Source organism: Papio anubis, chromosome 19 (genome assembly GCF_008728515.1).
Source record: "Papio anubis isolate 15944 chromosome 19, Panubis1.0, whole genome shotgun sequence".
NCBI lineage: Eukaryota > Metazoa > Chordata > Mammalia > Primates > Cercopithecidae > Papio > Papio anubis.
Window position 1 is genome coordinate 53,812,719 of NC_044994.1, and position 23,780 is coordinate 53,836,498.

The 23,780-nt window shown below is 37.6% G+C and overlaps 1 long non-coding RNA gene across 3 annotated transcripts in view; it reads right to left on the bottom strand.

The window, feature by feature from the left end:
• Window positions 1–8,467: 8,467 nt before the first annotated feature.
• Window positions 8,468–23,780, bottom strand: part of LOC103879776 — a 68,582-nt gene continuing 53,269 nt past the window's right edge. For all 3 annotated transcript variants that reach the window (XR_004180095.1, XR_002518732.2, XR_002518731.2), the window contains one exon: window positions 8,468–8,783. This is a non-coding gene — a long non-coding RNA (uncharacterized LOC103879776). The remainder of the gene's footprint in view (window positions 8,784–23,780) is intronic.

The following is a 23,780-nucleotide window of genomic DNA, read 5'->3' on the forward strand; positions in this document are numbered from 1 at the left end:
GAAGTCAAGAACTGAAGTTTGAGAACCTCTGCCTAGATTTCAGAGGACGTATGGAAACACTTACATGTCCAGACACATGTTTGCTGCAGGGGCGGGGCACTCATGGAGAACCTCTGCTAGGGCAGCACAGAAGGGAAATGTGGTGTTTGAGCCCCCAAACAGAGTCCCCAGTGGGACACTGCCTAGTGGAGTTGTGAGAAGAGGGCCACCATCCTCCAGATCCCAGAATGGTAGGTCCACCTACAGCTTGCACTATGCACCTAGAAAAGCCACAGACACTCAACATCAGCACGTGAAAGCAGCCAGGAGGGAGGCTGTACCTGCAAAGCCACAGGGGCAAAGCTGCCCAAGACCATGAGAACCCACCTCTTGCATCACTGTGACCTGGATGTGAGACATGGAGTCAAAGGAGATCATGTTGGAGCTTTAAGATTTGACTGCCTCACTGGATTTCGCACTTGCATGGGGCCTGTAGCCCTTTGTTTTGACCAATATCTCTCATTTGGAACAGCTGTATTTACCCAACGCCTGAAACCCTGTTGTATCTAGGAAGTAACCAACTTGCTTTTGATTTTACAGGCTCATAGGCAGAAGGGACTTGCTTTGTCTCAGATGAGACTTTGGGCTGTGGAATTTTAAGTTAATGCTGAAATTAGTTAAGACTTTGAGGGACTGTTGGGGAGAGAGGCATGGCTGGTTTTGAAATGTGACGACATGAGATTTGGGAGGGGCCGGGGTGGAATGATATGGTTTGGCTGTGTCTCCACCCAAATCTTATCCTGAATTGTAGCTCCCCAGATTCCCAAGTGTCATGGGAGGGACCTGGTGGGAGGTAATTGAATCATGGGGGCAGGTCTTTCCCATGCTGTTCTTGTGATAGTGAATAAGTCTCACGAGATCTGATGGTTTTATAAAGGGGAGTTCCCCTACACATGCTCTCTCTTGCCTACCATCATGTAAAATGTGACTTTTTTTCTCATTGCCTTCTGCCACGATTGTGAGGCCTCCCCAGCCATGGGGAACTGTGAGTCAATTAAGCCTCTTCCCTTTATATATTACCCCGTCTCAAGTATATCCTTATTAGCAACTTGAATACACACTATCAAGTAGGCTTTATTCCTGGGATGCAAGTTTGGTTCAACATATGAAAATCAAAAAATGTGATTCATCACATAAACAGAACTAAAAACAAAAACTACATGAGCATTTCAATAGATGCAGAAAAGGCTTTTCACAAGGTTCAACATCCCTTTCGTCCCTTTGTGTTAAAAACCCTCAATGAACTAGACATCAAAGGAACACACCTCATAATAACAAGAGCCAATAATGGCAACCACAGCAACATCATACTAAATGGGCAAAAGCTGGAAACATTCCTCTTGAGAACTGGAACAAGACAAAGATGTCTACTCTCACCATGAATATTCAACATAGTACTGTAATTTCTAGCCAGAGCAATCAGGCCAGAGAAAGAAATACAAGACATCCAAATAGAAACAGAAGAAGTTAAAGTGCCTCTTGGCAGACAATATGACTCTATACCTAGAAAACCCCACAGTCTCTGCCCAAAGGCTTGTAGAACGGATAAACAACTTCAGTAAAGTTTCAAAATCAAATGCAAACAAATTGGCAGCATTTCTATACACCAATAACGTCCAAGTTGAGAGCCAAGTCAGGAATACAATCCTATTCACAACAGCCCCCCTAAAGAATAAAATACCTACAATTATAGCTAACCGGGATGATGAAAGAGCTCTACCAGAAGAATTATAAAACATTGCTGAAATAAATCAGAGACAACACAAACAAATGGAAACACATTCCACGCGCATGGATAGGAAGAATGAATATTGTTAGAATAGCCATACTGCCCAAAGCAATTCACAAATTCAATGCTATTCCTATCAAACTACCAATGTAATTTTTTCATAGAATTTATACAAAACTATTCTAAAATTCATAGGGAACTGAAAAGAGCCCAAATAGCCAAAGCAATCCTAAGCAAAAGGAACAAAGCTGAATGCATCGGATTACCTGACTTCAAAGTATACTGTAAGGCTGCAATAACCAAGAAAGTATGACATTGGCACAAAAACAGACACACAGACCAAAGTAACAGGTCAGATAACCCAGAAGTAAAGCCACACACCTACAATTATCTGATGTTTGGCAATGCTGACAAAAACAAGCAATGGGGAAAGGACTCCTTATTAAGTAAATGGTGCTGGGATACCTGGCTAGCCATACACAGAAGATTGAAACTAGACCTCTTTGTTTCATCATATACAAAAATCTAGTTAAAATGGGTTAAAGACTTAAATGTAAGACCTAGAATTATAAAAACCATTGAAAAAACCTAGGAAATACCATTCTGGACACAGGTCTTCGCAAAGATTTCATGATGAAATCTCCAATATCAACTGCAACGAAAACAAAAATAGACAAGTGGGACCTAATTAAACTAAAGAGCTTCTGCACAGAAAAATAAACATAAAATAAACTTTTCTGCACAGAAAAGTAAACATAAAACCTACACAATGGGAGAAAATACTTGCAAACTATGCATCTGATAAAGGTCTGATATCAAAAATCTATAAGGAGCTTAAGCAAATCAACAAGCAATAAACAAGGAACCCCATTAAAAACAGGCAAAGGACACAAACAGATTTTTCTCAAAAGAAAACATAAACATGGTCAACGAGCTATGAAAAATACTCAACATCATTAATCATTAGAGACATACAAATGAAAACCGCGATGAGATATCATCTCCCACCAGTCAGAATGGCTGTTACTGAAAAGGCAAAACATAACAGTTGCTGGCAAGGCTGTGGAGAAAAAGGAATGATTATTTACTTCTGGTAATGTAAATGAGTTCAGCCACTGTGGAAAGTAGTTTAGAGATATATCAAAGAACTTAAAACAGAACGACATTTGACCTTACAATCCCATTACTTGGTATATGCTGAAAGGAATATAAATTTTCCACCAAAAAGACACATGCACCCATATATTTATCACAGCATTATTCACAATAAGGAAGACATAGTATCAACCTAGATGTCCATCAATGGTGGACTGCTTAAAGAAAATCTGGTATATATACACCATGGAATGCTATATAGTCATAAAAGAGAACAAAATCATGTCCTTTGGAGCAACATGGATGTAGCTGGAGGCCATAATACTACGTGAATTAACACAGGAACAGAAAACCAAGTATCACATAAGTGGGAGCTAAATATTGAGTATATGTGGACACAAAGAACGGAACAATAGCCACTGGGGCCTATTGAGGAAAGAGGATGAGAGAAAGGTGAGAGCTGAAAAACTTCCTCTCAGGTACTATACTTACTACCTGAGTGACTAAATCATTTGTACAAGAAACCCCAATGACACACAATTTACTCATGCAACAAACCTGAATGTGTATCCCCTGAATCTAAAGTAAGAGCTGAAATAAAAAGAAAAAGAAGACATTCTGAGATAATGACTACATATCAAACTTGGGTTCACTTTTATACAAGTTTGTACTCACTTGGGCTCACTTTTATACAAGCCAACAGTGAACAAGGCAGAAGAAGACAAGACCCTATTGCTATAATCAATACTACGGGGCCATTTATTGAAAAATATTTGGTATTGAGTAGATCAAATAATTTGGTGGGTGGATTGTTTGAGGTTTTTCCATTTTTTTTTAACAAGTTGTGATGATTTTTGTGAAAACACAAGTCAATCATTATTTCACTAAGTTAATTCTACTCAGCTATCTATTTTTAAATGTTACTTTGGATAAAATCAGGCTTAGTCTGTAGATCAATTGGCTTATATGGATCTTTCCAATGGGTTTGGCTTGATAATACATAGAGTTGTCTATTAACTTATACTATTTTCAGGTCAACAAATAAATTCTGAGATGCCTATACCAGAATGAAAATTGGCACAGCTTGGCTTTGAAGACAAAAATAAGAATCTTCTAGAGCTCTTGACTGGTAACATTCAGCTTATTAACCTAAACCTTTTCCTAATATTCCTCTTAAAAGTGTGAGTTTCACCCTAGGGAAGGAAGTTATATTTATATTGAACATGAGAGAAAATTCTTATATAAATTCTTGGCTGAACTAGGTCCATAGAAAAGAAAAACATCTCAGGTATAAAAATAAAGTGTGGTGGTAGAAGTACACTGTGTACCGTAATAGCTATTTCACACTTCCAGAAAGTTGATTCCAGCATGGTTTCTAATTACAAGAGAGAGACATAAGCTAATTAGTTATTGAGTCCCTATGTTCTTCTTTAGGGAAAGCCATCGATCTTTACCCTCAGAAATTTATTTTTACACAGTCACATGTGCAAACTAGTGGCTGACAGACTACCTGTGTGGGGTGCTCTTTTCAGCTTTGGTCTTTGAAATGAAAATAATCCTACTTTTACTTACAGGGAGTTTTCAGTTTTCCAAATAGTTTAGAATACACAAGGACTCACCAAGTGAACCATATTTAATTACCCATAGCTGATGACCTATGTAGCCCTTAAAGGAAATTAATATTAAGGCTTCAAAGCCATATGGGATGTCTTTTAACTATGCCCTTTAAATCTTGGTAGCAAGAGTCCTGTGGCTTGAATTATGTGCATTATTACCTTCAAAATGCTGATATGATAAAAAAAAAAAAAAAAACAGATAAGAAGGTTTAAGAAGAAATATATTGGCCACAATAAGCTTGATAGGAGATTACATGTGTTTCAAAATTAAAGGTGCTTTAGTTTGAGTACAGCTAATTTGGGACCTTGTGTGCTTCTAGTCCAAGGGTGTGCTCAGTACGTTAAAACAAGATAGATTATACATTCTACAATTTGCAATTAAATAAAATGAAATATTTACACAGAATATTTTAATGCATATAGGTTTTTAATCTTTTATTTCATTACATTACTAGAATTTCTGACTCATAAAACATATAGTAAGCGTTCACTGGGGCATCTGTGGAAGTAGGGTTATATTTGGGATCTGACTAATATACCTAATGACCAAGGCTGGATTGCACATGAATCCAATTCCTTACCCTGGTTTTTGGCAGTGAGAAAAGGCAGGGAGACAAATCCCCCTAAACCACAGCTTGCCAAGCCTCCTCTTCCTAGTGTCTTGCTCTTGCTGCCTGCTGATCTTTCTGTGGATGAGGGCAACTTCTCCCAGGAGGAGGAAACCCAGGATATTCTGCCATATCAGCTGCATGAGATTTCAAGAGTGTGTCATTCACTAGAAAGACATTTCACACTCAGGCCAGCAATTGTGCCATCTTTGCTACTCCCATAGAAGGCTCTACTTATTTGTGTTATAGCCCAGATTTGACTTTTCAATGTTTTTATTAGGGAAGTACATTAAAGAGAAGGAGTCTTGGTCTCTCAAATATACTTTTGACTGGTATTGACTCTCCTCCCTATTTGGCACTTTTTATTTAGCTGAGTGGTCTTAAATGGTAAACCAAAGGTCTTCCTGTTCCCCTTACAGCACGAGATGGACATTGTGCCATAAAAGCCTTTTCAGCATTGTGCAAGCTTATCCCTGACATTCCTGGGACCAAAAAGATGGGACAGTTCAGTCCCATAAATCTTCAAAAAACTTTAATAAAAATTTTAATCTGCTTCTCAGGCTTTCCCTAGTCTTTCAGATCTCCAAACCAAATTTCCTTTGATTATTCCTACCTCAGTTTTTAATCAGATCGGCTTTATTAAACAAGGTCATAGTATGACTGAGAGGTAACATCATAATCTGAAAGATACAAATCATCTCCATAAAACATCCCAAATATATCCCATCTGAGGATACCACAAATTCTTCCCCTTCTTCTAGTTACTCTCTTGTTCTCACATAGAAATTAACTAATATAATAATTAAGTTTCAGAAATGGGCAAAAGCATCTAACATGTAACACTTTCTTAGCCAATTCTTTTCTTTCCAACTTTTATTTTAGGTTCAGGGGTATGTGCAGGTTTGTTACATGGGTAACTTGTGTGTCCCAAGGGTTTGGTGTACAGATTATTTCACCACCCAGGTACTAAGCATAGCACCTAATAGGTAGTTTTTCGAGTTTCATCCTCCTCCCACCTTCCACCCTCAAGTGGTCAGTCCCTGGTGGCTAGTTTTCATTCTTTGCATCCATGTGTTTACTGAGTAGTATTTAGATCCCACCTATAAGTAAGAACATGTGGTATTATTTGGTTTTCTGTTTCTGCATTAATTCACTTAGGATGATGGCCTCCAGCTGCATCCACGTTGCTGCGAAGAATATGATTTTATTCATTTAATGGCTGCATAGTATTCCATGGTTCATACCCAAATATTGATCTTTCTCCTACTCGAAGTCTGCTGCAGCCGTATCTTTCCCCACTAGGTAGATGATTATTCCTTCCTGTTAGTTGTTCACACCAAACTCCCCTTATTCCAGTCTTTCACAATGCACATCAATTCATCCTATTACTTTGCCTTTGATACACCAAATTCCAGCCACTGCTCCTCATCCCCACTGCTACCACACTAGACAGAGGCTTCTACCTTGCTTCCTGTTGTCTACACACAAACTCAAGAATTACCCATTTAAAATACATCAAATCTCTGATAAGCAACTCCCCATTCCCTCCCTCCCAACTCTCCCACCCCTGGCCTCTAGTCACCACCATTCTACTCTCTACTTCATTAAGTTCAACTTTACTAGATTCCAGATAGAAGTGAGATCATGCAGTATTTGTCTCTTTGAGCCTGGCTTAGCATATTTCATTTAGCATTGTATCCTCCAGATTCATCCATTCATCCATGGTATGGCAAAAAGTAGGATGTCCCCTTTTTAAAGGCTGGATGTACAGTCCGGGTCTCTTCTTGAACAACTGCAGCTGGGATGACTGAAGCCTTGAACATTTCCATGAATACGTATATTCAGGGAAATGCTCTCGCTCTCTGTCTCTCTGTCTCTCTCTCTCTCTCTCTCAATCTGTCTCTCTCTCTGTCTATATATATATATATTTTTATATATACACACACACATATACACATATAGCATTTACATATATATATACACACACACATAGCATTTATATATATACTATATATAATTATTATATATATAATAATTATATTATATAATGTATTATATAATAATTATATAATATATATTATATAATATTATATATAATATATATTTATATAATTATATATTATATATTATATAATATTATATAATATATATAATTATATTATATATTATATATATTATATATAATTATATATAGTATATATATAAATGCTATGTGTGTGTGTATATATATGTCTTTGTCATTCATACTACTGATGGACACATCTTGGCTATTGTGAATAATGCTGCAATGAATATGGGAGTTCAGATATCTTTTCAGCATATTGCTTTAAGTTCCTCTGGATATATACCTAGTACTGAAATTATTGGGTCATATGGTAGTTCTGTATTTAGTTATTTGAGGAAGTTGCTAATCAAAGGGTACAAAGTTTCAGATAAACAAGAAGACTAGATTTTTTAAGATTTAATGCATACCAGACTGACTATAGTCAATAATAAGGTATTATATACTTCAAAATAACTAAAAGGGCAAATTTCAAATGGCTCACCATAAAAAATAAGTAAGCCAGATGATAGATATGGCTAATAATCTTGATTTAATGATGTGACATTTTACACGTGTCAAAATATCACACTGAACTCTTTAAATGTATACAAAAATAAATAAAATAAATAAAACGTCAAATCATGTCATCCCTTCACTCAGATTTCTCATGTATCTCCCTGTTTTATTAAAGTAAAATTCAAAAATCCCTATGGTTGCTTAAAATATTCCTCAATACCTTCCAGACCTCATTTCCCAGTACTCTTTCCCATCACCCTGGTCCTGCCACAATGGCCTCTTGTGTTCCTCTAACACCCTACATACCTCTGTCTGGAAGGCTCGCCCCAAGCAAAACCTTTCCCTGAAGGCTCACTCTGTCCCTCCTTCCAATCACTGTTTGAATGTCAGTTTCTACTTGAAGCCTCCCATAATGCTCTATTCAATACTGCAACCTGCCTCCAGATCTTCATCCTGGTGTCCTAATCCTCTGTATGCCATTCTGTTTTTCCACAGTACATACTTTCTTTTGCTATATTTATTGTATGTTTTTTGTCACATCCCACTGGAACCTAAGCTCCAGAGTACAAGAAGCTCGACTGTAAGCACATAGAACAATGTCTGATGCTGGCTGGGCATGGTGGCTCACGCCTGTAATACCAGCACTTTGGGAGGCTGAGGCTGGCGGATCACCTGTGGTCGGGAGTTAAAGACCAGCACCCCATCTCTACTAAAAATACAAAATTAGCCGAGTGTGGTGGCAGGTGCCTGTAATCCCAGCTACTCGGGAGGCTAAGGCAGGAGAATCATTTGAACCTGGGAGGCAGAGTTTGTGGTGAGCCGAGATCACACCATTGCACTCCAGTCTGCGTAACAAGAGTGAAACTCCGTCTCAAAAACAACAACAATAACAACAACAAAATAAAAAATAAAAAAATAATGCCTGACACAGTGTAGGCATCCTCCAAATACCAGTTGAAAATATTTTCTTATTACATGGCTCAGTCCCAGCTTGACGAGGGTCTGACCCCATTCCTGGATGGAGTCTGGGTCTCTTCCTGAACAGAAGCTGGGATGACTGAAGCCTTGAACACTTCCATTTGAAGTTATGATGGACTTCTCCAAATTGAGCACAATCTGTTCAGAGTTCCTGGGAGCTGTCAAAATACATATAAATAACACTCAAAATTTGGAAACACAGGCAAATCTCAGAACCACTAAACACGATCAGTTTAGCAGCCTGTAATTTGAGCATGGCTTTATTATCTTCAAGTCTAGACCAACATAGCTCACATTTCTGTTTGAGGTCAATGAGAGATAATAGTCACATATGCAGAATGCTTCTATTTGTATGCATGAGATTATGCACAGCTTCTTACCTAGTATACTACTCCAATAAGTCTTTTCCTTTATTCTTGGAATTCAATGTGGAACTGAGAGAAGTCTCTGTTCCAAACTCTTCTCTCTCCCATGAGCAGATTAATCCACATTTATAATGTGTGAGCCCCTAAATTCCAGGTCCTTATATTCTCTATGATCTCACTCCTTAGCTTTTTCAGTATTTATCTACCAAAATGCCAAGTCAGATCGGTTCTGCCATTCCGTAACTATAATGCTCAGAAATATTTTCAGCTTGTAATTTCCAATTACTAAGGAAGATCCTCTGTTTATTTCCAGATTTGAGAAGAATCCACCTCCATGGGTTTCAGAACTTGCTGTTCTACTCTTGCTTCCTTCTAAGTCCATTTCCTAAGGGGTCATGAGAAAACTGCGATGTCAGGATTCTCACTTAGACTCTGCTTTCCTCCACTGTGAAATTCACTGGGCTGCGAGCAACCCTTCCAATTTTGATAATAGCATAAACATGCCTAGATGAACCTCCTTTCCAACTACATCAGAATGTGACCCTCATTTCTCTGTCCTGGTCCTCTCAAATATTTCCCTGTCTTTTCATCTGGGCTTTGTCAACTTCAAACCACTCAAGTCAGAGTAGGGAGAGCCCTATTTTCTGAATTTGTAAGTCTCCTGCCTCTCTGCTTGCAGTTTCCCAGTTTCTGTATCGACTTCAATAATAATTTTTTATTGATTGTGTTTTTCCCTCAATTCCCAGAGTTCTCCTTTCAAAATCCAAACAGCAATTCTCCGTTCACATGTAAGTAATCAGGCTCAGTAGTCAAGGGAGCTTACAGAGTTTCCTTTGGCTCTATTTAACTGGTTTTTTGTTTGTTTTTGTTGTTATTGTTATTGTTGTTGTGGTGGTTGTTATTTTTCAGCATCAAGAAATTCCAAACATTGGTTGTCTTAAAGTCCATTTTGGACTATGAGTTGTGACAAATAAATTAACAATAAATAAGTGAGGAAAATCCCCTTTATAACAAAACCTCCCTTTGATTGACATTCTGGATTTCCAAATTTGGCTTCTCATAATAAATGCTGAAAAACATGCCTGCCCCACACCCCTGGCTAAAGGTCAGCAAAACAGAAAAGATAATCCAACATAGTAAAGACCATGCTAGTCAGGAAGTCCAAATACATGCACAATGGAACTTTGCTCATTTTGATGTGAGACCTTTCTGGCCTTTCAATATTTTAACTTGCCATCCTTCCCAAGACTGGATTCTTTCTCACTGCCTGTGGGATGTTACCCAGCAGATATACAGGTGCTCCTTCACAGTCTGTTCTGGCTCGGAAAATGGATTCCCATCCCTGCCAACTTGAGTGTCTTTTCAGCACAAGAGCCATGTTCCCTGCATGTAGAACATTAAATATGAAAGTATAGCTGTTCCTGTAGTGTGAAATTCCTAAGAGATTCTGCTTCCCAAATTCTAGTCCTTTGCGCCTGTCTTCACCATACTCTACAAATTATGGCAGACATTAGAATCCCCGACTCTCCTATTAACTAACTCTTCTACAAATAATCCTCATGGGGGCTGTGCAGAGGGCACACAGGCACAATGACCCTGTGCAATGCCACTTGTGTCTTGGACCCCCAACACCAATGTGCTTAGCAAGCTGAACTGGACTGTGAGTGGACCACAAGAATTTCTTGATGCATCAAGTTGAAAGCCTAGAAGAGAAATAGGCCAAGTAATCACTTCAACTTTCTCCCCCTAGATCTCATGGGCATAGCTAGCCTTCTGGATCCAATTATTCTGACAATGAGAGAGAGATGCCAGTGTAGAGCCAAAATTATAATAAATGAATCAAATTAGGCAGTTATTTGGAGCCTCATCCATGAAAGCGTAAAGCTAGATTTCAGATCTAGAGTAAGATAACTACAAACATCCTCGATAATGCAGATTGTCATCCACAAACATGTTTTTACTCCACTCCTCAAGTGGAGTTTATGTTAATTATGCAATAAATATGCATACTTGCTGCGAATTGAGGGTTGAAATGGCTTTGAGACCTTACCAAATAAAATAGGTCAAATAAAACCATTCTGTATACTACGTAAAATATAAAATGTGTAATATGGGAAACACAATTAAAAAATTAAACTTTCACTTTTGTGAAAATTGTTATCTAACTAAGATTCAGCCCAACTGAACCCTGTTTTCGTTTGGAATTCCATGTTGCTTCAATTAGCAGAAAACCCAGCTAACGCTTGCTTACAGATAAATAATTTTATTGGTCTCACACAGCAAAAAGTGCAAGAGCAGGAGGCCCAGCATTGCACAGCTCTTCTAGAATGTTCTGCCATCACATGCTCATTCCTCTTTTTGCTTAGCTGCCATCATCAGTGCCTGGCTTTCACCCCTAGGTGACAGAGGGCTAATGTATTCCTTGGCATAGTATCTATGTTCCATGGGGATGGGGGAGACAGGTAAAGGTCTGTGGATAGAGAGGAATGCCAACAGGGTCTGTTCCTTTTAAAAAATTTAACTTAAGCATCACTCAGCAGCCTCTGCTTACATCTCCCTGGTCAGAACTGGGTCAACTAACTGCTCTGGACTGGAGGAAAATGAAGAGTTAACTGTTTAGCTTTCTTGTCATTAGCAGAGGAAGGCATGAAGTACAGGGTTTATGAATAGCCTTAGCCGAACTGCAAACTACAATCAACCACTTAGAGCTCAGATATTCACTGATGAAGCACAAGTATCTCTCTCTCTCTCTGTCTCTCTCTCTCTCTCTCTCTCTCACACACACACACACACAGTTTTTCTATTTGTAACGATCATCAGAATCCAGTGACCAACGTTTACTAGTAGAGTATAAAAAGTCAGTTACCACTGGCTGATAAATGATAAAGTGAGTCCATGAGAAAGAGGCAACATGATAGAAGCGGAAAATTCCAATCACCTTGCACACAAAAAATGAAAACTTTGAAAGAATGCACTTGCATTCCTTGCATCTAGAGGCTGACTATGTCTAATACCTCTGCTGATACCTGTGGTATGGAAAAGAAAATTCCCAAACTGTGGGGTTCAATGGTGTCAGTAATCTTCCAAAAAGTAAACTTGGGAACCACTATAGGGTTGCCACCTGTTGATTTTGCCAAGGTAGGGCATACTACCTACTATCACCATAATCACATAAAGGAAAGGCCAATTTGACTGACACTGTGTTGTTCTTATTTTTTCCTATTTCTCACAGTACTGGAAATAAATGTGTAAATGACTGGCCTGGGATCTAATTACTTTAAGTTTCTCTCCCACATTCTGCCTTCTTTCTCATACATACCAAACTGGTGCCCACTAGTTTTTTGAAGGTCACAGGTTTCACCTACATTGTAGGTTCTTATAAAAGACAAGCATCCCAAGGGTTTCAAGAAAGAAAAATAATATTTTTAGGCACTTTATGTCATAGAGATTTTATTTTTTATTATTAGACAGGGTCTTCCTTTGTTACCCAGGCTGAAGTGCAGTGCTGCGATCATAGCTCACAGCAGCCTCATACTCTCCCAAGTAGCTGAGACTACAGATGTGGGCCACCACCCTCTGCTTTTTTTTTTTTTTTAGTTTTTGTAAGTATGGGGTTTCATTGTGTTACATAGGCTGGTTTCAAACTCCTGGCCTCATGCAATCCTGTCTTAGCCTCCCAAAGTGCTGAGATTACAGGTGTGAGCCACTGGGCCCAGCCTCATAGAGATATTTAAACTTTTGGCTTCACCTTCAGTTCTACCTCTGATCCATCATCAGCCATCTATCTAAAAAGTAAAGTAGAGGGATGACTAACCCACAGTACCCATAATGTTGGTCTGGAAATAGATACTATATTATTCAAATTAGTACTGCTGTAGGCCTATGTCTCATCAAAATTGTTCTGCAGTGTTTGATGGATCCATTGAGGTTCCTGAAAGATTTCTGTGCCAAATAGAATAAAGTTAACATTTAATAGCAGGTCTGCCCCTTTGGTACCTCTACCTTCAAACACATCAGGATGGCTTTGTCTCTTTTATCAGTTAAAATTCCTCATAAGATTTTATTTGTAAAGATGGTTTTACTGTTGCAAAATAACAACAATAATTCTGAAAAGCAATCATAAAAAGTTCCTCAATCATTCACTATTTTCTCCTGATACGAATGACACAACTACGTGTATCATTTTACACTTAAAAGAACTTTTGCCAGGCGTGGTGGCTCAAGCCTGTAATCCCAGCACTTTGGGAGGCCGAGACGGGCGGATCACGAGGTCAGGAGATCAAGACCATCCTGGCTAACACGGTGAAACCCCGTTTCTACTAAAAAATACAAAAAACTAGCCGGGCAGGGTGGCGGCGCCTGTAGTCCCAGCTACTCAGGAGGCTGAGGCAGGAGAATGGCGTAAACCCAGGAGGCGGAGCTTGCAGTGAGCTGAGATCCGGCCACTGCATTCCAGCCTGGGCGACACAGCGAGACTCCATCTCAAAAAAAAAAAAAAAAGAACTTTTGTTTTTTATTTTGGATTCGGAGGGTTCGTGTGCAAGGTTGTTACATGGATACACTTCATGATGCTGAGGTTTGGGATATGGATGGTCCTGTCACTGAGCTGTTGAGCATAGTACCCTATAGGTAGTTTTTCAGCCCATGCTCCCCTCCTCCCTCCCCCAACTAGAGTGGTCCCCAGTGTCTATTGTTTGCATCTTTATGTCTACATGCATTCAATTTTAGCTCCCACTTATGAGTAAGAACAAACTTATGACTAAGTCCCCAAAAGCAATTGCAACAAAAATAAAACTTGACAAGCGGTACCTAATTAAATTAAAAAGCTTCTGCAAAACAAAAGAAATTCAACAGGGTAAACAGACAACTAAGAATGGGGGAAAAATTCACAAACTATGCATCTGAAACAGGTCTAACATCCAGAATCTACAAAGAACTTCAATAAATCAACAAGCAAAAAACAAATAATCCAAATAAAAAATGGACAAACGACATGAACAGACACTTCTCAAAAGAAGATGTACAAATGGACAACAAACATGAAAAAATATTCAACGTCACTAATCACCATAGAAATGCACATTAGAACCATGATTAGATCACATCTCACATGAGTCAGAATGGTTATTATTAAAAAGGCAGATGCTGATGAGGCTGTGGAGAAAAGACAATGCTTACACACTGTTGGTAAGAATGCAAATCAGTTTAGCCACTGTGGAAAGCAATATGGAGATTTCTCAAAGAATTTAAAACACAGCTGCTATTTGACGTAGCAGTCTTATTACTGAGTATATACCCAAGTGAAAATAAATAATTTGAAATAAATAATTCAAAAAGACACATGCACTCATATGTTCCTTGCAGCACTATTCACAATAGCAAAGACATGAAATCACACTAGGCACTCATTAATGGTGGATTGGATAAAGAAAACGTGATACATACATGCCACAGAATACTATGCAGCCTTGAAAAACAAAGAAAATTATGTCCTTTGCAGCAATGTGGATGCAGCTAGAGGCCATTATCCTAAGCATATTAATGCAAGAGCAGAAAATTAAATGAATTTTTAAACACAGAATTATAAAGCCACATTTTGAAAATCTTACAAATTAAAAACCAAATATTTTACAGTAAAAATGGGTTGACAGTATTTGTCGCATAAAAGTAGAAATTTCTAATAAAGACAAAAACACTCAGAATTTGTTTTCTCACAAGAAAATATTTTATCTCTTAAAGCAAGGAAAAATTAAAGTTCTATAGATAGAAGAAATAAGTTATATTGTTCAATAGCACAGTAGGGCAATTATAGCTAACAACAATGTATTTTACATTTCAAGGTGACTAGAAGAGATTTGAAATGTTCCCAACACAAAGAAATGCTAAATGCTTGAGGTCATGGATATTCTAATTATCCTGACTTGATCATTATACATTCTACGCATGCATCAAAATATCACATATACCCCATCAACATGTATAAATACTAGGTAGCAATTAAATATCTCATACATTTTTGAGGTAAAATAAAAATCTGTCTCTGAGTAGATAGAGCTAATGTAATACTGATTTAGCTACATGGTTGAAAATTTGCCCAATGTATGGTGAAAACTTAGGAGCATAAGGCCAATGGGAAGAGACAAAGACATAAAATTGTTCTGACACCCTCCGGCATCACACCTATATGTCCTTCAGCTACTGACCCAGCCTATTCTTCCACATTTCTTCCATTCTCTTCAAGGGCCATGACTCATCAAAGTCTTAACTTGCTTGTTTAGTCATCCTTATCATTCATCTCCCTATAACCCAAATTTAAATCTCCTTATGTGTTTATTCCTGAATGGTATCCTGGTGCCCACACTAGACACATGAAAACCTCAATTTCTCAAATTCTCTCACTCACTGGTTTATGCTTTGATCAAAGTTATTTCCTAAGCACTTACGTTAGATGTGGAGACACACAGATGAAAGAGAATCTAATCTGTGACTTCCAGAGCTTCACAATCAATTTTATAACACAATTGAGACAAGGTACTGCCAGAGCACAAAGGGAAAATTTCTTACTTCTATCAAAAAGGCTATGTGGGGCCAGGTATAGTGGCTTATGCCTGTAATCCCAGCACTTTGGGAAGCCAAGGCAGGTGGATCACCTGATGTCAGGAGTTCAAGACCAGCCTGGCAAACATGGTGAAAACCCGCCTCTACAAAAATACAAAAATTATCCAGGCATGATGGCAGATGCCTGTAATCCCAGCTACTGGGGAGGTTGAGGCGGAAGAATCGCTTGAACCCGGGAGGTGAAGGTTGTAGTGAGCTGAGATCGTGCCATTGCACTCTAGACTGGGCGACAGAGTGGGACTCCGTCTTAAAAAAAAAAAAAAAAAAAAGGCTACCTGGAAAAGATGACATGTGTGTTCATTGTATTTTAGAATGAGGAGTTCGACCCATAGACCAGGGGACACCTGTCACTATTGACAGAGGGGAGCATGTGGCAAATGCATGGAACCATAAAACAACACGAGGCATTGAGGAAAACCACAAGCATATCTGCTTGAGTTTCACAAGAGTCATAGCTGTGAAGAAGTGGTAGAGGAGGTGGTGAAGGTGAGCAGGAAAGGTCTTGGGTACCATGGTAGGGAATATGAATGCAATCTTATAGGGATTGAAGAGTTTTTAAAAAATTTTCTTTAGTAGTAAGGTAAGTGATAAGGTGTGCTTTATAAAAATCAGTCTGGCTGTGGTCTGGAGAGTTGGCTATAGAGACCAGGGCAGGGAAAACAATTAGAGGGTTACTAAAGTAATCCAGGAGAGAAATGATGAGGGCTTAAATCAAGGCAATGGGAATGTAAAACCATTCTGCATTGCAAGAGGGAAAGTTACTAGGTGGCTTGTTATATTTTATACGCATCTGGTGCATCCAATCCTCCGCTTCGAACATGTCACCACTGAGCGTTGCACGAGACAACAGTCATCACTGAGGAGAGATTTAAGAACAGAACATGATCTGACGACCTACATTCCTCTAAAATTGCATCACAGAACTTCTACGTCTTCCCACAACCAAATCTGCAAACTCCCTAACTCTGCAGACTTTAACTCTGACTTCCCTAGGGTATTAATGTCTCAGCTGCTGCAAAAGCAAATCCCTCAACCCGTGCTCTGGATCCAACCCTCTTTGAGCAGACCATGGACTTCTATGGGAATTTCTTTCACAACCGCACCCTCTGTCTTTTCTGATCTACTGGACATTCTGTTTAGCCTATGAGTGTGCTGTAAAATCTCCTTTAAAAAATAGTTTTCCAGCAGATAGAGCATGTGGTTAAACAAAATAAACACAAATATTTTACTCTAGATCCCCCACCAAGTATGTCAATGCTCTACTCTTCTACCAAAGTCTTCTTTAAAAAAGATGGTTACACTATTTTCTCTAATTCATCTCACATTTATTTCTTAAATTTATAAAAATAGGTTAATACATAAGAACTGATGTTTTACCATCATGTGGCTCCAAAACCTCTTGGATCTCACTAGTCTCAATTGTTTAAGCACATTATATACTCTAACATCTCCATGCTTTTGTTTGTTTTGTTATATCAGTATAGAATGCCTTCCCAATCTTGTCTTCCTATGAAAATGGCAATCATTCAAAGTATAGTTTGGAAACCAACTATTCCGTAAAGTCTTTCTGAGTCTCTTCAATGAGACTGATAAATTTTCTTTGTCCTCATTACTTGTATCTCTATTATTATGTCCTGCTCTATTCTGCCTGGAATTATAGTTTACACTTCAAAGTTCAAGGTCATCATCTTTAATTTATAATTCAGGGTCATGTGTCTGACACCCACAATACATTGTAAGCTTTGTAAAAGAAGGACCCTTGTCTTCATTTCCTTCAGAATATAGCACTATACCCAGCTATTAAAATGCTTGTTTACTTAAATAATTGATTGATTAATTTAGGAGTAGATGCATTGAAAGATGAAGATGCAAACATTATTAATTTTTTAATACTCAAACTTTTGTATTTCATAACATTTGATATTTTATATTAAAATTTGAGTATTCAAATGTTCCCAGATATTCAATACTGCCAAAAGCCTGATCAAAATTCATCAAGTCCTTATTACACAAGGTATTATCTGCTAATAATGGCATAAAAAGAGAAGCTTAGTATAAAATGTTCTTTCATGGGGAAAAGAGAGAAAGACACACTTACTCGCAAATAATCAACTAATTTCCCATCTCCAAGCTGTAAATTTATAGTTTTAAATCCAGTCCAGGGACCAGTCTACAAACATAATAATTAATTCAGTCAACTCAGTCTTATCTTGCATGCTACTTCCTCTGTTTGGAACACTCTGCAATTTTATGTCAGCCCCTTAAGATCTCAAAAAAACATTACTTCCTCTGGAATACCATGACATGAAACAATCCCAACTTGGTTTTTTAGTTCTTTCTCGTGTAACAAACTGTTTTTCATCTGTGTTCATATGGAATTTAAACATAATATTTATTTCTCAAGATCAATTTTGGTCATTTTTATTCAATCCACCACAAATATTCAAAACTCCATGAGTATACATTAAACATTTAATACAAGATTGTCCTTAACCTCAAAAACATATAGCTTAGTGTCAGAGATAGACACTTGCCAGGCAACAGACTTTAATTAGTGGTATATGCTATTTCTTCTGCTTAGAGCACTCTTTCTCCTATCTTATGGCAGTCTCTTAAGATCTCAAATAAACATGACTTTCTCTGGAAAATCATGACATGCAACAATCTTGTCCTAGCAGTTCAAGTTGGCTTTTTAGCTCTCTCATGTAACGAACTTTTTTCATCTGTGTTGACATGGAATTGTCACTTAGAAGTCATGGTACATTAAAACATAGGCCATTCTATTGCCAGAAATTAATCACAAAAGTGATAACAGAAAGAGAATAAAAACATCAAATTGTCTCCATTCTTTATGTCACACATTACATCATGCGAATTTTTGTGTTTGTGCCACTTAGTAATATATCTGTTAGAGAACAGATGGAAGGCATAGAGGTTTTAAACAGCAGGAGGGGTGATTTAATCAGATTTGTACATTAGAAAAATCACTTGTCCTGGATTGTAGGCAAAGATCCATTTGGAATCAAATTCTATAATCTCAGTGAGAAATGAAGAGGATATTTGAAGATTTAAAAAAAGTTGCAAAATTTGAGAGCTATGCATAGTGCTGAATCCACACAACATAGATGATTGATTGGAGGCTGGGAGTTATAAAACAAGAAAAGGCAAAGATAACAGACATCTAGGTTTCTAAGTTCAGGACACAAGGACTAGTAAGGCCCCTCAGTGAGTGAAAATTTAAAAAAATAAAATAAAATAAAAAAACATGTAACTTGAGAGAGAACATAACGAACTCTTTCAGAAAGGGTTTATGTTAGATCTGACACTGAATATGGGCTGATGAATTTATGAACTTGGTAATAACGTGGCTTTTTGTCAATACCCCAATCTTCTATTGGTAATGAACAGACAGTCCTAAACCCTTTGGGATCTGAGCTCTTTAGAAAGCCTGATGAAAACTGTGGAGTTAGTCACCAGATTCTACTTGAAGATTCCCTGTGCAAGTAATTAGATGTGTTGGCATTAATCCAAGCTGGATTCCCTCCTAAGAAGAGGATAAATGTGAATGAATCATGTTGCTTTGAAGAATAAAGGTTAAAGAGTGACTGAATTAACCCATTCAGCCTAACAGTTTTTTTAACCTAATGAAATAAATTTTAAAACACTACAAATGTTCAAACTTATGCTTTTCCTTCATTTACCTCATTTTTGTTCATTTTGTACATTTTTGGTAATACCTTATTTATGATGAGATTTTGATTCAAGGCTTTTTTATAAAAATAATATTTGCCCACATGCATCTTTGGAAGTGAATATGCAATTCTGTTTTCAGGCTTAATCACCACCAGGCTTTCCTCCTCTCTGAAGAAAGCATTTGAAGTCTGTGAAATGACCATATATTGAAGGGACTGAAGGGTTCCACAAGGGTGAAGAAGGTGCTAGCAAACAAGCTAATTAACTTCCTTGATTTGAATATGAATGCTAAGGTTCAAGTCACTAGGACTTAACTCTACAAAAATTCAGCACCTTATTTAACATATTAAATCCTCTCAACTAATTACTGTATAAATAAAACAACTGCTTTTCACGATCTGGATACCAACAAAAGCACAGCATTATAATAATTTTGAATTGTACATTTAGGGCAAAAACAGTCTTGGAATAATAATACAGTTAAAAAAACGAAAGCCAGTCTCAAATAATTCTCTGCTTTTCATACAAAGTCAACAATACTGAGGCATGTTCAAGTAAAATTCATATGAAGCAGGTATTGGTAATCAGGTCATTAAACAAGTAATGTGGACGGTGAGAGTGTAGTGTCTGTAGAGCCAAAGACATCAGGGCAGCTCAGTTCAGTATCTTCTACACCAGCTCACAGACGGAAGCTTTAATGATCAAATCAATGTGTTGGAGGAAAAGCATCCAGTTCCTAAATTACTGCTTTATTCAACATATTTACAAGGCTTTTCCCTTCCTGTACATACACCACCATGATGACATATCACAATGATTTCATCAGGAAAAAAGAATGTTCAAATCCTTTGTGAATTTCTATGTAAGGGATATAAGGAATAATGAAAACGTAGCCATTTTGTTTGCATAGCTATTTCATGTTCTGTTGAATGATCTATAAGGGAGCTGCTATTTATATTTCTGCTCTTTTTCTCTTTTTACAAAAGAAATTGCTCATCTATAATTACAGTTATATGGTACAGGGTTTTCTTATTGAATTTTCCTTTTCAATGGAATTGATTTCTGTATTGACTCTGGAAGTGAAAACTAGTCAGTAGAATTTGGCATAAAAAGAATATTTGGCCATATGCTTATATCATTTGCTATAATCTGAACTCAACTAGAATACTAATTGCTTTTGGCTTCTCATACAAATGAAAGGGCACATTTACCAATGGAAAAGTCACTGACTTTTCCAAACAGGCATATAAATCCACTCTGAGCTTCACTTGAATCTTTAACTGAAGAAATTATGCAAAGGAAAAACCAAATAAGAGCTATGAGCTTGGCACAGTGAGCAACATTCTGGCTTAAAGAGAATTAGCATATAGTACAAGAAACTAGATACAGCATCATCCCCGGCTGCTTTTGTCATGTGGCTTAGGAATGAAGACAATGAATGACTATGACTGGAATGCTAGTTGGCTAAAAAAATAAACTCAGGGAGTCTAAATAACTGTACATTTCTGGACATTTCAAGTTTTCCAAGATTTCTAACAAATATGCATGTTTGATTATAAGAAAGGCTGGTTTGGAAACTGTTGATGACTCAATATATCTCTATAATCACTATGAGAAAAATCAAAGGCACCACCTGTGCAATATGGAATTTGGAGGACTGTTGTCATGTCCAACAAACAACATGTTCAACCTGGTGAAAGCTGACTCCTTTCCTGGCTTAAAATTAGTCTGGTGTGCTTGTCTACTTGGCACTACTTACTGTTTCCTGAGATGGGTGATGATAAGCCTATTTGTAATCATGTGAATTCTTTCCTGCATTTTGACAGGCATACTTTGAGTTATTTGAGGTGATGAGGGTAATGATTTACCAGTGACATTTTACTGTCTGTGAAAGGAAAAAATGGCACCACTCTTACATGATCCAGACATGAAAAAGGTTCAGCCTGTTGAAGACTGTGACAAAAAAAGGTCTCATAATAAATTAAAAACTAGGCTGTGATGCATTCTATTTTGATTGTACGTTACAAGTACTAGTATTGTTATAATTATGTGGTATTTTTTGTCTTTCTGTAATTCTGAGACACTTCAACCTGCAATGTCATGTTTTTCTTGTTATGATAGTTATTAGCAAATATTAGAAATTTCATTTAGTGTTTTGACATGAAGTCATAGCACATAAATATTGGTTCAAAAGCCCTTTTCATCAGAAAGATTAAAGCCAGTTTCAAGCAGATATGTCTCTACTTAAATACACAGACAAATTTCTCTTTCAAAAATAAAAACTATGGTAAAATTTCATAAAAGGTGCAAGTTAGGTGAAAAAAACAGAAGAAAACATGTTGTACTGAGCCAAACATGCTTTGTGTTTGTTGTATTATATTGAGGGATGTTCTAAATTCACCTATAACTGCTCTTGTTGATTTAAATGATGACCCTGGAAATGGGCAAGAACTATGATTCTTGTTCTACTAAAAGCATGAATAAATATTAATAAACAGCAATCCCAGGTGAAAACAGTACTCAGGTAATTCATTCCCTCTGAAAGGCTGCTCCTTGTCAGTGTTAATTCTGAGGGCAAAGGGGTATTTTAAAAGCAATACAAACACATATCCCTCTCAAAAATACTCTACTTGGAAGGTGTTAGTACAGTAAGATCTAATTATTCCCGGTAGCCATGATCCCTTACAGCACAAGATAAAATAAAACGAATATAACAACTTTCTCCTGCCAGAATTTTAGAAAACATTCTGTCCACTTGAACTCCACTACACCAAGAAGTGTTATCTGGGTGCAACCTGGAGCAAGAAAATGAGTCCTTCACTAAAAATGTATGAGATGCAATATTACATCATCTTCTTAATTCTGCCTTCAATTGATTCCATGACCTAGACTCTCAGAAAATAACAGGATCATGGAATAAAGCTCCTCATGTCACCATGTTAATGCATATTTTGATATTCCCTGATTTCCAATATGCCAAAATACAAAGGTTGTACCTTTAAAGCTCATGTTTTCTAAACTGGTGTATTGGTCAAGTAAGACTCACCTGGGAGGAATGTTAAAAAATGCAAGTTACATTTTAAAAAGAAATTTTGAGGCAATGAGTGACAGAACCAGCTAGAAAGAGTTTGCAGTCATATGGGCATTCCAGGCTATTTCACTATAATAGGGAATATCAGGTGATTAGCAAAGTCAGTGCAGATGCTAAGCACTCATACGATTTTTGCCTTTCTGTGTGAATGCCAATTTATTTTATTTTATTTTATTTACTTTTTTGACATGGAGTCTCACTTTGTTGCCCAGCCTGGAGTGCAGTGGTGCAATTTCAGCCCACTGCAACCTCCACCTCCTGGGTTCAAGCAATTCTCCTGCCTCAGCCTCCCAAGTAGGTGAGATTACAGGTGCATGCCACGATGTCCAGCTAAATTTTGTATTTTTAGTAGAGACAGGATTTCACCATGTTGGCCAGGCTGGTCTCAAACTCTTGACCTCAAGTGATCCACCCACCTCAGCCTCTAAAAGTGCTGGGATTACAGTCATGAGCTGCCATGACCAGCCTGCCAATTTATTTCAAATATGAAATCTCCTTTTGGCCTCTGCATAATCAGACCTATACTGCTTTATTTCCATTCCTTCACATTGGTGGAATCTAGGCCAAGCAAGGAGGGAAAAGGAGGAAATGAAGAGGGAAGGGAAGGAGAATGCTGTTTGAATGGCATACCTCCACAGTCCTAAAAGTTCTCAATTCTTTCGGTGATCCTTGAACTGGACAAAAGAGATTATAAGAGACTATCAGTCTCTTATACAGATGTTCCACTGAGACCCAGAAACTTTCTATAGGCTCTCAAGAAGTGGAAAAAAGCCTGGCATGAATCTCACTGCATTCCAGCCATGACTTTCTTATTTAATTATTTCCCAGGATGGAAAAGGCATAGATTCAGCATCACGCAACTCTGTACTAGAGATCATCCAAATGTTTTCGAACAGAACAATCATCATCTTTGAAAAGTAGCCACGTTATTATTATAAAATATTTTAGAAAACAGTTACTGTAGGAAATCACTTAGGTATCATTTGACTGTAACTCTCTTCATTCCTGAGCCAAATGTGGTAAAGAGTATTAACAATTTTATTTGAATACTGAGCTTGCCAATTAATGACTGTCCATTTATGCCCCCAGATGCTCCACTGCTCAATTCATAGGAAGGCCACATTCTGCATTTGCTTTGAGGTTTGCTAATATAAAACTGTAAGAGCTCCTCTGGGAATTCTGGGGGCTCCATATGCCCTGAAGCTTAAACAAGCCAACTCCTAAGCTCAGTTAATGAGCACACAGCAACATTCCATTGGCAGAAACAACAGTCAGGTTTTAGATACCAGGAAAAAGGTCCTGAATCTTCCCTTTACCCGGAAAAAAAATGTGTATGAAGGAAAAAATTCATTAAGAGCATTCTCCGGCTCAACCGGAACATCTCCTTT